This window comes from Agelaius phoeniceus, chromosome Z (assembly GCF_051311805.1).
Source record: "Agelaius phoeniceus isolate bAgePho1 chromosome Z, bAgePho1.hap1, whole genome shotgun sequence".
Lineage (NCBI taxonomy): Eukaryota > Metazoa > Chordata > Aves > Passeriformes > Icteridae > Agelaius > Agelaius phoeniceus.
The window spans coordinates 90735837-90749825 of NC_135303.1; the positions used below are offsets into that span (position 1 = coordinate 90735837).

At 47.4% G+C, this 13989-nt stretch overlaps 1 protein-coding gene across 3 annotated transcripts in view; it reads left to right on the top strand.

Annotated features, from left to right (window-relative positions):
* The first annotated feature begins 4064 nt into the window (after window positions 1-4064).
* Window positions 4065-13989, top strand: part of SETBP1 (SET binding protein 1) — a 270174-nt gene continuing 260249 nt past the window's right edge. The window contains exon 1 of one of the 3 annotated variants that reach the window (XM_077171103.1): window positions 4065-4975. The gene's annotated coding sequence lies outside the window, so the exon portion shown is untranslated. The other 2 variants (XM_077171101.1, XM_077171102.1) reach the window with 2 other exon arrangements.

Below are 13989 nucleotides of genomic sequence, written 5' to 3' on the forward strand. Positions count from 1 at the left end.
GTCTTGAAATTTGATTGTGGTGGGATACAAGGAGTTGGAAACTGTGTATCTGAAATTTTGGTTGTGTGTATGTACATATAAATAGAGAAATGATCACAAGATGATAGATGATAGATAGATAGATAGATAGATAGATAGATAGATAGATAGATAGTCTTCTACATAAATCTCAGAAATGTACTAGATATCTGATGACCCAGACATCACACAAAGTATCTTTGTTAAGCAATTTTAATAGTAAATATATACTTTTAATGATCTGATTGTATTTTTGTATCCTATAAAGTTACCACTGTTTTACTGCAGGCTTCTCAAGATTTATTTTTTTTTTGTATCTTTCACACTTACAAATCACCCAATAATTCTGCATGATTTTAATTCATACCTTGAACTTTGGGAGAGTTATATAGATATTTAACTTATTATGCTATTTATATAAAAATAACAAGCTCATGGCCTTCATTACAAAACATCTGTCTCATGCAGTCAAGGTTATGTGTAGACTGATAGGCACAAATAGGAAACTCATCTCAGGTCTGCTGCAGAACCAAACCAACTTTATGAATGCCATCATACTTTTTTTTTTTTTTAAGTGAAAAGAACAAAGAGGAGAGAACTTCCTCTTTGAGATTATCCACTTAGATTGAGCTCCTTGACACACAGCAGAGACAGGGGGAGGAGGTTGTTTAAAAGAGGGAAAATTTTCTAGAACTAGAAGACAAAACCTCAGGTCAGAAAAGCTTTGATGTCAGCGCTGATCCAGGGTGATTTATGCACACGTGTCCTACATGGTGACCACTCAAAGGGATGGGTCTTTTTCTGTTTATGAAATTTATCCTGACAGAGTTTGATGTCTACAAGTAAAAGTAACCAGGTGTGATTTTTTTTTTCTTTCAGTTATACATATGACAGGCCTAAAAATAACTTTGGGTGAATCACAAACTTCCTTTGCTAGGTCTGAGTCTTTCTTATTTTTTTTTCTTTAAATTCTGCCATGTTTTCAAAGTGAGCATTAAATAAGCCATTATCTCTATTGCTTTCTAAATTGAACTCACTTTGAAATTATTTTTTGTGGGGCTTCTTAAATACATTTGTTTATGTATATGTGTCCTCTCCAGAAGTAAATAAATACAAAATAAAAAGAGAAAAGGCTCAGAAAACACTTTTTATCTTAAATTTACTGAATATAATCAAAATATTATTTTCTAGCAAAGAGGAAGCAAATGTGATTTTTTTTTTTATTTTTCTTTTTCTTTTTTTTGGGGGGGTATTTGATTCCATAATTTGGTTCTCTGTGTCAATGTAATCATGCCAATTATTTCATAGCCATTTGAGAGCTTATTCCAAGGAGGAAGATGATGGTCAGCGGAGCTCTTTGATACAGAGTTCACCTGCCAAAAGTTTTCATTTCAAAACCAGAATTCTTCACGGGAAATGTCAGCGCCAGTTCTGCCAAGAAATGTTGAAACTGTTTCTTTTTCCCTTTTGTTTAGATACAAGATGACAAAATGTAGCTCCAGTTGGGTGATTTAATTCAAACAAACAAGCCTCCCTTCCATGTCAAAGAGCGGATTGGAAATGACAATCCCTGTTTGGTTTCAATCAGAAACGTCAGTTTTCAGAGTGACATTTCCGATCCCAGGGTTTGTGAGTCCTGTGTTTGTTTGGGATGGAGATGGGGTTGATCTGCTGGTTGTCATTTGGGAGGCTTCTTGTGTATTTTACTGATTTATTTGTTTTCTCCTCTTGGAGAGAACCATGAGGAAAAGCCCACCAGGGAAGGACAGGCTGCTGCACCTGAGCTCAGGTGTTTGGGATTTGCAGGCGTCCGGCAGATGTCAGTCGCACAGGGATATCCAAAGGGAAGCGATGCTTTGGGCTGGCTTTTACCCAGGAATTTTTTTCCCAGGAGCACAGTGGGGCTGAGGGCACATCCTCACCCGGGCTGCTGAGGGTTTGGGAGGGCTGTGCTGCTGGCATCTCGTGGGCCCTCAAATCTCTTCCACCCATTTAGGGTTGGACTGCGACCTGGGTTGTAGGGCTGCTGCTCCTCCTAAAGGGACAGGGTGAGAGAGCTGCAGTTTTCCAGTCTGGAGAAGAGAAGGGCTTTCTAAGGGAGCCCCTGCCAGAGCCTAAAGGTGCTCCAAGAGAGATGGAGAAGAACTTTTACATGGGCCTGGAGTAGGGAATGGCTTCAGACTGAAAAAGGGCAGGTTTAGACTGAATATTAGGAAGAAATTCTTGGCTGTGAGGGTGGTGAGGCCCTGGCACAGGGTGCCCAGAGAAGCTGTGGCTGCCCTATCCCTGGAAGCACCCCAGTCTAGGTGGGATTGGAGTTTGGAGAAGCCTGGGATAGTGGAAGGTGTCCCTGACAATGGCAGGGGGTGGGACAAGATCTTTTAAGTCCCTTCCAAGCCAAATAATTCTATGATTCTATGATGTAAGGGGATATCAACATGAATAAGCTTTCACGGCCCGTGAGGGTCAAGCCTTGCATCAGCTGCACACTGAATTCAGATCACTCAGGATGACAGCCTGAAGCCACCCTCTGTCCCAGAGCAAAGAGGAGAAGACTTGGTGTTCTTTGAGCCTCCTGCAGCACTCTGGGACAGAGAGCCCTGTGGCACCATCTTTGCAAAGGATCAAGGATGCAGAGGAGCACAGTGGGGTACTCCCTACATTCCCCCTCCTGCCCCTGGCACGTTATCTTCATCTGCAAGTGCAACTCCACAGCTCCATCCCACAGGTCCTCCCTCCTCCGGGGGCTCCTCCTCATTGTCTCTGTGGTTACTCAGGTAAGCCAGCAATTTACTCCCGTGAGTAAAGGTTTGCCCAGCTGGCAGACCAAAAGGCAGCATCACCCAGACTGCTGGCAGAGCAAGGGTGGGAAAGGAAAAGCCCAACAATTCGGATTTTGCACTGCTCCACCGGCCTGCAGCTGGGCTTGTGTTGCGTTTCGTACACTGCTACTGGTCCATTCTGAAAGGTGCTGGGATTTGGGGGGTGGATTTATTCCTTAAATCAGGGGTCGAGAGTCGTTGCTTATCTCCCCCAGCCCCAGAGAGGGAATTCTCAGTGTGGCCCGAGCGGCAGGCGCTGTACCCCGAAAATGTCTCGCACGGGTCAAGGACCCGCCGCGAAAAGCACACGGGGGGCTGGCGGGGGGGCGGCCGGGAGGGCGTGGGAGAGGCTGAGCCCGGAGTGGGATAAATGGGATAAATAGCCCTGCCCTGAATCTCACCTCCTCTGCCTTTGCTCCCCTGCCCCCATCAGTGCTGCAGTTGTGTCAGGTAGTGGCACTGTTGAGTACATTAACCCGGAGCCGAGCATTGCAGCCACACCGAGAGCGTGTCTGCGTGTGAGCGTGTGTGAGAGCCTGTGTGTGTGTGTGTGTGTGTGTGCGTGTGCGTGTGCGTGTGTGTGTGTGCTCCTGATCATTCCCATTTATTCCCCACACTTCGCCCTCTCCCCCCGCCCCCAGTGCTGCAGGACTCCGGCAGCGAGCGATGGAAACAGAGGAAAGAGAGAGACATCAGCCCCCCAGATCTGCTTAACCAAATCGCCGCCCCTTGCAGGGAGGGAGAGAGAGAGGCAGGAGGGGGGGGGAGGGAGAACCAGACCAAAAAGACAAAATAAAAGACAGAGAAAGGAAAAATCCAGCGAGGGAGCAAAAAGCCGCCCCCAGGCGCACCCTTTCTCAGCGGGGAAGGGGATGCGGGTGTGCGTGCGCGCTGTGTGAGTGTGCGAGCACCGGCTCCGGCCCCATCGGGAGCAGGGGGTGTTTTCCCTCCGCCTTCCCTTCGCCCTCCCCCGGCCGGCGCGGGGCGGCGCGGGGGGAGCGGAGCGGAGCGGGGCGGGCGGCGCAGCCCCGCAGCCCCGCCGGAGCTCCGGCACCCGCTCCGGAGCCCAGCGAGAGCAGGGATAAAGGCAAGAAGCTTCCTCGCCGTCGCCAAGCAGCCCTTTTCTCCTGGCGGGGCTTTGCTCTTTTTCTTTCTTTTATTCTTTTTTTTTTCCTTCTTCTTCTTCTTCTCTCTTCGTTTTTTTTTTAGTTTTTTTTCTTTTTTTCCTTTTTCTTCTTTTTTTTTTTTTTTAATATTTTTGAAACTCCTCGCCGGGAAAAGCAAAACCGAAAACGCTTCCCCGCAACCTCGCCCCCCTGCAAAAAGGCTCCCAACCAACCAACAACAACAAGCAGAGAGAAAAAGAGCCCCCCCCTTCCAAAAAAATTTTTAAAAGAAGAAAAAGAAAAGAAAAAGCGAGAGAGCTGGAGACCAGCTCCATCGATTTCAAATCCAGGATTTTATCCAGTGCATTGAGGGGCTTCTTTTTTTTTTTTCAGTCTCTCTTTTTTTTTTTTTTTCCTTCTTACCCCCTCCTCCTTTCTTTTACCCCCCGCCCCCCTGTCCCCCCCTTCTCCTCCTACTCACCCCCCTTTTTTTCCTTTTCATTTTATTTTGGATCCTGCTAAAATTAGCCGGGACTGCTCTGGGTGTTGCGTGTTAATTTGATTTACTCCGGGATTCCGGCTTTCCAAGACGCCATTTTCCCCCCTTTTTTCTCGCTCTATCTCGCTCTATTTATCCCCTCTCTATCTATCTTTTATCTCCCGGGCTGTCTCTCCGTCTGTCTGTCCGTCCATCTCCCTCTCTCTCTCTCCCCGGTGCCTTCCTCCTCCTCCCCCCGCCCTCCTCCCTCTGCGCTCTGCGTGCGCGGCGCGGCCGGGCGCTCCCCTCATCCCCATCTGACAGATGAACACCGCCATGGGTTTGCCGCAACACAAGCAAAAGCACCTTTGGGGGCTGTGGCGAGGGATTGAAACCGGGATCTAAAAGAGAAGAGACAAGAAGAAGGGGGGAAATCCGACGAGGAGGAGGAGGAGGAGGAGGAGGAGGAGGAGGAAGAAAGAAGAAGAAGAAGAAGAAGAAGAAGAAGAGGAAGCTGCTAAGAAGCCCCCGCTGCCGTTTTGGGGATATGGGTTAGTAAATGCGGGGGAAAAAAAAAAAAAAAAAGAACGAAAATTCTGAGGCATCGAGGAAAGGTCTGCCTTGATGATCGGAATCGCAGGAGGATCGTACGCTTCTCTCCTGTTCCTTCACCCCCTTTTTTTTTTTCTTTTTTCTTTTTTTTTAATTTTTTCCCCCTTCTGCATGCAAAAGTTAATGTCGTCCCTTTTTTTTTTGTTTGTTTGTTTGTTTGGGGGTTTTTTCCCTCCTCTCTGTTGTGACTTTGCAATGGCGCGGAAAAGGGCTTTATTTAATTTTTTTTTTTTTTGGGAGGGGGGAATATTTCTCCTCTGTGCATTGCATGCGAATCCTCCTCCTCCCCATCCCCTCCGACCCCTTCCCTCCCCATGCTTTGTGCCTCTTTAGGAGCATGTGTGCGTGTCTGTGTGTGGTTGTCGTGGGGTGGGGGGTACCGGTGGTGCCTCTAAGACCGGGAAAGGGGTTGGAATTTTTTTTTTTCCAGGAGTTTGAATAATGTATTTATTTTCCCCCCCACCTCTCCCACCCCACCCCCGGCATATACCCCCTCTCCCGGCCCCCGTTTGGGCTGCCCACATGTGTTTATACGTGTAGGTGGCAGCTATGTGTGTGCCTGTGGAAATTGGGGAGGGAGGGGGACACGACCCCCCCCGCTTCGTAAATTGCAGGTTAAGTGGAGCTAGAGAGCAGCGCTGTAACCTTATGGGGATTTGTGTGTGTGTGAGCGTGTGCGTGCGTGTGTGAGTGTGAGCGATGTGTGTGCGCGGGGCTCCGCGGCCGAACCGGGGGGCGCCGCTGCCCCGGGGTGGCCCCGCCGTGTTCTGACATTGAAAAGGACACGCAGCCCCCGAAAAGCTGCGGGTTTGGGGAACAACCGAGCGGGAGGACGGGGTGGGGGTAGTGATTAGCAAAGCGGGACACCCCCCCCGTGCCGCCCCACCACCACCACCACGCTCGGTGGCTGGATAATGGCTCTTAACAAGCCGGTGATTGCCGCCCTCGGGACCCTGCCGGCCCCTGGAGCCCCCGCGAGGGGTGGGAGCGGAGTTCAGCCGTGGGCAGGCTGAGCCCCGGCGCTGCTCTGGGGAGCAGGGGGTGACCCGCAGCCCGCAGCCTCGGGCGGCTTTTGTCAACCCCAGCCCTGGCGCAAGGCTCCTGCCCGGCGCCGGGCACCCGCACTCGCACTCACACCCGCACCCCTTCCTCGCCGGGGTTCCCCGCAGGGCAAGGGGAACTCGGGTCCCTTCCTGCATCCCCGGGTGCACGCCGTGTGTCAGCGTGAGTGAGTGAGCGAGTGTGTGTCAGCGTGAGCGTGTCCGTGTGCTCGCATCCCAACATCCCAGCGCCCCAGCGGGCACGGCGCTCCCCGCGCTGCCCCTGCCTGCCTGCCGTATTTATGTCTCCAAAAGGCAGTTGAGAGAAGGATTTCCGATTCGTTTCCGCTTCAAATAAACGGCCCCGATAATCCCGGGCCTGACGCCTGATGCTCAAAAGGCACTTGGCCGCCGGGAGCCCAACCCGGGGAGGCGGGGGGGAGACGGGGCACACCCGGCTCGGACACCCGCAGTGGGCAGCTCCTGTGGCCTCGGCAGGGGTGAGGAGAGGGGCTTGGTGCCCGGGGGATGCGCACGGCGGATGCGAGGGGAGATGCGAGGGGAGCACCCACCCATTCCGGTGCCGTGGGGTGGCGGTGTCCCCGCGGCTGCCGTGAGCCGGGCTAACCCAGCCGGGCTCTGGGAGGAGCGGGAGGATGGAGGGAGAGCCTGGCAGGCTGTTCCCGCGGTGTACAGAGGTGTTTCATCAGCCCCCGGCCCGCGGAGGCCCCGCTCTGGGGTGGGGGGGACCCTCCGTGTGTCCTTCTGTGTCCGTCTGTCACACGGCAAGGGATGCAGGGGAGCGGGGAGAGGAGAGGGCAGAGCTGGCCAGTGCTCCGCTGTCAGGGAGAGCATCTGAGCCTCCTGGCGCGGATGGAATTGTTCCGGGAGGAGAGGGCTGCTGGCAAATCCAGTCCTGTGTGGAATATTATGGGCCCAAATGGGAACGATTGGTGGTTTGAAAGCCCCTGCATGCGGGATTGACTCGGTGCAGGCTGCAGAAATGCTATTATCAGGTGTCTGGAGACAGGTAGTGACAGCATGAACCTGAGGAAACAAGTGGACCCTGTATTGTGGACAGCAAAAAAAAAAAAAAAATTCTTATCAGGGAATCATAGAATGTTTTGGCTGGAACGGACGTTAAAGCTCATCTCATTCCAGCCCCATTTTCCCGCAGGGCAGGGACACCTTCCCCTCCACCAGGCTGCTCCAAGCCCCATCCAGCCTGGCCCCAAACACTTCCAGGGACTGGACCCGTTCATGGGAAAATGTGCAAGTGCCTGTTTCATGCACAGCTTTCTGCACTTCCTCAGCCTTTGCTGAGATTACACCCTCATCAGAAGCTCCTTCCACTCAAAGGAGAAACTTTTTTCCATCTCCATTTGTTTTTTAGCTGAAAGGAGGACAAAAAAAAAACCCATCCACACAATGGACTTGTACTTTAATCTGTGCTCTTAGCTCAGAAGGGTTATGTAAAAATAGGGAAAAAAAACAAAAGCAGAAACACTCAAACACTCAGTGAATGGAGACTTCTCTTCCATCTCTTATTGGCTTCAACTTTTTTTTTTTTTTTTAAACTTCTCAGACTCAAAGTTTTAATTGAAACCAGAAGTCTATTGAGAAGTAACTGAGCCAAGAAAACCTCTGTTTTCTCTGCAACTAGGGATGGGGAATAAATAATTTTTAGCTGATGTTATTTCAAGTCGTTTGAGCTTTTTGATTCCTGCCAAAAAGCCCAGCATAGATTATTAACACATTATCATTTTAGGAGGACACACTTTTTGAAATGCCATAAAATGGTGTGTTAGGTTTGTGCAGAGCCATAAACTATGCTGGTTGTTGGCAAACAAAAGAAACAGTGGCCATGATTTATTATTAATAATGATCATAACTGAGCTATTTAGCTTGATTTGATATATACTGGTTTCTCTGCTGAGGTTGTTGTGTATTGTTTTCAATAATATTGTACTTTGATTAAGTTGGGAACTGTTCTTGTTTAACAACTGCTTTTGCTGTGTGCTTAATTAACTTAAATGCTCAAAAAGGTGCAACCATAATTTTTTTTTTTGCTTCAGATGCAGCTTAATCTCCTCTTCTGCTCTTTTTTGACCCATCCTTTGAGCTCCTTTTCCCTACCACACACATCTCTTAGGTGCAAGTGCCAATTTACCAACAGGACTCTTGTTTTCCATTACCAGATTTGCCTAATCCCAGTTTCAGTGACTTTTTTTCCCTCTCAGTAGGGCTCAATTGCTCACACATAATCTTTCCCTTCTGTTTTCTTTCCCCTTTGGACAACACCCTCCAGGACTGAAAAACTCTTGCCTTGTGCCCTGAGACTTGCAATTACACAGCAATTTTGACTCTTGACCTAACTAGTAGCAAGAAAGGCTATTGTCTAATGAACCACGTAAAAACAGTTCTGGGATCCAACAGATTGCTGTGATGGAAATGAAAGATGTCCCAGTGAACTGATGACTGATTTGTTTAACCATATGCCTAGGCAGTTTTCCTTGCTCCCCATTAACCACCCATCTCTGGAGGATCTGTGATCTGTGGGTCTGTGACAATGCTGAAAGGCAGAATTGATAACTGCCAAAATCCTTTCCATGAGGCATGGGGGGACAGATTTTAAGCCGTGCTCAGAACATGCAGCACCATTTTTGCCCACCACAGCATGCAGGCATGCAGGCAGGTTTTAGGTTTGTGAGTGCTGTGTTTAAGGGTGCTTCTGGTGATGAGGGCAGCAAATCTGTGTGTGAAAATCATAGAACCAGAGATTTGTGTTGGAAGGGAGTTTAACAGAGATTTGTGTTGGAAGGGAGTTTAAGCATCATCTCATTCCACCCCTCGCCGTGGGCAGGGACACCTTCCACTATCCCAGGCTGCTCCAAGCCCTGTCCAATCTGGCCTTGAACCCCCTCAGGGATGGGGCAGCCACAGCTTCTCTGGGAAACCTGTGCCAGGGCCTCACCACCTCACTGGGAGAAATGTTTTTCTAATATAGGTAACCTATAAAATAGTAAGTAGACAGAGGAAGTACATGGTAAGGTCTAGCCTCATTGCTGGGAAGTCCAGGGAACCTTAGGGCAGCATAAATACAAAGTTTAGAGCTAATCCAAAGAGAGGAAGGTGAGACTCTGTGGGAGAACCTTAGTGGAGAAGGTTCCCAGTGTTTTGCTGCAGGGCTTGTGGTTTCTACTGGGACTGGTTTTGCTGCTATTGTAGGTTCTGCTCTCATTACTTTCTCCCTTTCCAGCTTGATAGAAAAAAGCTCTCATTCCCGTTATTCTTGCTGAGGAAATAAAATGACTTATACTTTTAGGAAATTGTCACTTTGATTAAAGGTGGACTTCAAAACCCCTCAACTCAGTATTTGAGCCCGGGGGGACTGTCAGATCTGAAAGCGATTTGCAAACATTGGATATTGGGAGTCCTCTTTCCTTCTGATATAGATATGAAATCAGTTTTCAAGTGTGTGTGGTTAGCAACACCTGGAGACTGTTTCTTTCTCCTCCCAATGAGAAAGCTTCACCTGAAGTGAAGTTCATTGGATTTTTGGACCTGTTTAGAGGTCTGCTGGATGCTGGTACCAAGCACAGCTCTGCAACAGGCACCTGGACTCTGTATTCGCATTTGACTGGTTGTAGAAAGTACAGGGAATAAACAGCTGGGGGAATAAAGGAAGACAAAATAATTTCGTAAATTGAATAAAAGCAGTCAGAGAATCTTTCAGAGCTGAGGAAATGAGTGAAGGAAGTAGCTAATTTCTATTTATCAGCTCTTGAGAGAGAGCAGGGTTAGGAGCTATTTTGCCCTTCTGGAGCTGGATTTATTTTGGAGGACAAATTGTCCAAATGCAATGATGAACTTTTCAGTAAGGTTTGGGATGACTGGGTATGAAAAGAAACCTTCTGACATTCTTTCATTTAGGGTTTTGCTGTCTTTTATGTCTCTTCAAGCAGAAACTTTGAAGAAGAGCAGGTGACCAAAGAGGAGGGTGGCCAGGGAAATGCTCTGGGAATATGGGCCTTGGTGCTGCTCACAAATCCCTGGGTCAGGTTTACTCCTGCTCATGAGTAGGCACTCTGGTGGGGCTCGTGCATTTGTCCATCCAGCACAGGGGTTTTTCAGGGAATACAGGCGTTGTGCAGGTGGTGAGGATGAGTTACCTTTACTGTGCAGGGCTGCTGAGTCCGATGTGCCCTTTCGAATGTGTGGAAAAGCCATGCAAGAGGAGGCCAATTTCCACACAAACGTGAGGGCACAAGGTGGTGACAAGGCTCTGAGCTGCCCTGGTGAGCGCCAGAGCATGAGGTGGCCCAAGGCTTGGCTCTGCAATATATTGGGAGGAGCTGGGGTTGTGGCTAAACATTGTCGTGGGGGGACTAATTTATCTTCTCAGTGCCTCTGAAAGAGTGAATTCCTGGTTCAGTAAGGGCTGCTGTGCAATCCTGGTCAGACAAGGGCTCTGTGAGGATGGCAGCAATGACAGCAAAGTTTCCTCTCCTGTAGTATGTTATAACTAGTAACAGTGCTTGGGAAATCTTTTCAGAAGAATGTGTGGTAGGCAAGCACGGGGTAACCCAGGACTCACTCAAATACCTCAAAATTAGAGATGGGCTAAAGATCGGAAGCCTGAGGTTTTAAGTTACTTTGAAATTTTTGTTAGCCTTAACCTTTAAAACTGAGATATGTATGTATACAATGAATCATGCTCTTTCTGTCCTGGCATTTTAGCAGATGAAGAAGCCAGTTTTAAGATGGAAGGGAGAAAATGATGATACTCAAACCAGGGGTCAAGCTGCAAGGTGTTACAGGCACGTCTTCCCTCAATATGAATCCACATATCCTGAATGTCCTACTGATGTGATTTTTAAGGCTTGGACACTGGCCTAACTTCCCTCTGTGTTTCCAGACCCAGCATATTCTGGAGTGATGCTGTGATCCATGTCTACCTCTCCTCAAGACTCACTAAATACTTGGCTTTGGAGAATATGGTGGGGTTTCCACTGAAACTCCTCTGAAATCCTATTAGTTTCCTAGACAAGGAAATCCTTCCTGTAGTTTTTCTTTCTTTTTTTTTTTCTTTTTTTTCCTTCTTTTTATTATTTTTTTCTTTTTTTTTTCTTTTTCTCTCTCTCTCTAAAGCCTTCGTATGGAGCTCTATAGTGGGAATTCAATAGAATTCTATACTGGGAATAATTCTCTGCTGAATCCCTTAGTTCTTTTTCAGAAGGGATCAGAAACACAAAGCTTAACTGGGGGAGTTCAGTAAGTGTTCAAACAGGACTGTACACATGTAAAGTGCTGTAGCAGGCATCTGGGCAAAGTGTTACTACACATGTCCATTGTTCCTAAGGTTGCAAATCAGACAATTTAAAATATTAACCCATACATTCACATCCTTGTAATTTCCATAAATCTTCAACTAATGGGCTGAAAAATGACATGCTTTCTCTCTGTTTCATGACAATTTTCTTCCTGAAAATTTGAGTAAGCCTCTCCAACTATCAGTTTTGTTTTCAATAGATTCAGAAAAAGTGAGAGTGGAAAAAGGAAACACTTTCTCTTTTTTAAATTATTCTAAATGCATGCTTTTAATGATGACAGCAGTCTCTATCTTATGGATGTAGGGCTTCTTGATGGCCTTTGCCATCTTTTGGTCTTTGAGTGAGACAAAAATTAGAGGCCATGGTTTCTGATGCCATGACAGATTGGAGTGTAGACATCCTGAAGTTAATGGTATTCTTGTAGTCTGTTGGCTTAAAGAGAAGGGCACTGGCCCAAAAAATCCTGTTGGATAGGAGCCATAAATGGCCTTTTTTCATAGGTGTTGGTTACATTAGATTAGAGTTCTGTGTCACAGGAGGTACTCACACGAGCATGAGTCCTGTTCCTCCACACCTATCACCAGCATTGAAGAGACATCTGCTCTTAAAACATGCTGTCTTCTAGCTGTGGCTTTTAGGACAGAACATTTTCTTTACCCTTAACTCAGCAAACAGACCTCCCAAAGTGCTTAAGGAAAACCTTTGATAAAAAAAAAAGCAGTGTGAGTAAAAAATAAAATAACAATAATCTGCAGCATGCTTCTAGGTAGGAACTGAGAACTTATTCAAACCCACAGCCATCTCCAGATGGGGAGCAGCAGCACAGACACCTCAGTTCAGGGCTCTCATCACAGCCAACAGATCAAACTTTGGCTGGGAGATAAGTGAAGGATTCAGATTAAGAGACAGCAATCCAAGGTTCATTGGGTTGAAGAGAGGTGGTACCCATGACTGACTTGACATTGGATTCCTCTCCAAGTATTGATCCCATCACAACCTTTAACATCCTCCTGGAGTCAGTGTTAGAAGTATTACAAGTGACAGAATGAGAGGAAATGGTCTCAAGTTGCTCCAGGGGAGGTTTAGATTAGATAACAGGAATAAACTTTTTCCTGGAGAGTTGGTCAGCCATCGGAACAGGCTGCCCTGGAAAGTGTTGAAGTCACCATGCATGAAGTGATCAACAAAATGTGTGGATGTGGCACTTGGGGACATGGGGTGGCCTCGGCAGTGCTGGGGAAATGGTTGGATTCCATGATCTTAGAAGGCTTTTCCGACCTGAATGATTGTATGAGTCTATAGGAGTAATAATCCAAAGTGCTGGTCCTGCCTCGATAGGGATTTGAGTGGTGAATCTGGGGCTCCTGACGCTCTGTGCTGCCTCGGAGGGAGCCCGATGTGTGCAAAGAGCACAGTAAAGTAATTGAGCTGGAGAGGCCTTTCAGGCCTGCAGATACTCAGCAGGCTTTTATCTCCTCCTGACTCAACTTCACACAGCACTTCTGTAACCACTTCCTCTTCAGCCTCATTAGAGGCAAGGGTGCTCCTTCTCTTTGCCCACAGCCACTGTCAGTTAACTTGCCTTCATTCCTGGCCTCAGGTCTTCCCATCAGCATGCTCCCAGCTAATGTTTTTGTGCCTCTTGATATCACTGTCCCAGCACTGTGGGCTGCTCTTTGTCCCGTGTGCATCCAGCTGCATCCACTTGTGTCCTGTGCTGCTTTTTTCTCCTGATTTTTCCTGTTCTTTTCCTTCTTTTCTTTCTTTTCTTTCTTTTCCTTCTTTTCTTTCTTTTCCTTCTTTTCCTTCTTCTCCTTCTCCTTCTCCTTCTCCGTCTTCTTCTTCTTCATCTTCTTCTTCTTCATCTTCTTCTTCTTCGTCTTTGTCTTCTTCTGTCTATGAGGCTTTAAGGGAATTTCTTTTATTTCTGGCCCTGACACTCTCTTTCCCCAAAAATACTGATGTATTTTGCAGGACAAAGCACTCCCAATGCTTTCCTTTAGATAGCCCAAATTATTGCTATTCTTCTTGTATGCCCTTTAGACACCCCTTTTTCTCACAGTCCCCTCTTGATGTTGGGGATGCTTGGTGTATTATACAGCACCATGCAAGACACCACTGCTTACTCAGCATGGAAACACACAGTGCAGTGTCCTGGATGGACAAAATCCAAACTTTCTTACTCCCAGCATGGTTTGAAGCACGCGGAATGGAATAACATGGGATGTGTTTTTTGTACAGACTCCAGACTGGGCACGGGATAGATCCTGGACTGAAGCCTTTTAGGTCCTCCTTGTGCCATCACTTATGGCTCTGAGGAATGGATGCTGAGCCAAGACATGGTGCATTCCCCATCAGATGTGTTGTTAGATTTTATTTATTTCTTTGTTTTTCCCAAAGGAATAGGAAGCTGGTCTATTTGGCACATGTGCAAGCAAAAATGAAATAATGGAGAAGGGGAGGGAAAAAAAAAGGTGAAAGAAGGAGTTCTGTGGCAGCAGCAGTAAATAAAAACAAAACTCTCATTAATGATTCATGCAGAGAAATAAATTTCCACACATTTCGTGGTGCAGAGGGAAA